This window comes from Penaeus monodon, chromosome 22 (assembly GCF_015228065.2).
Source record: "Penaeus monodon isolate SGIC_2016 chromosome 22, NSTDA_Pmon_1, whole genome shotgun sequence".
Classification (NCBI taxonomy): Eukaryota; Metazoa; Arthropoda; class Malacostraca; order Decapoda; family Penaeidae; genus Penaeus; species Penaeus monodon.
The window spans coordinates 34,700,229-34,700,573 of record NC_051407.1 but is presented as its reverse complement, the minus strand read 5'-3'; positions in this window follow the sequence as shown (position 1 = coordinate 34,700,573).

The window sequence follows — 345 nt, the reverse complement described above, 5'->3', positions numbered from 1 at the left end:
AAGGACACATGCCTCTAAAAGTAGTGAAACAGTCATAGTACCTGAATACGAATGAAATTAAGGAGTAAAAGTAAAACAGTCTTCCAGTAACTTCCCATCCATTATAGAAAACTTGCTGACAGTGGTTGTTCTCATACTACCTAAATCGTCGTAACAAGATAGTTTATAACATGCACTTTGGCTTCACGTGTTTCTTGAGTTGTTTTTTTTAAGGTTTTACTTCACTGTGTTAATGGCAACAAATCACAATTCTTTTTTACTTGCTGTTTACAACGTTTATTACTTTTGTTTTCTAAGAGCTCTTAGTATCATGGTCATGGCATCACGTTATAAAATTATTTCGTT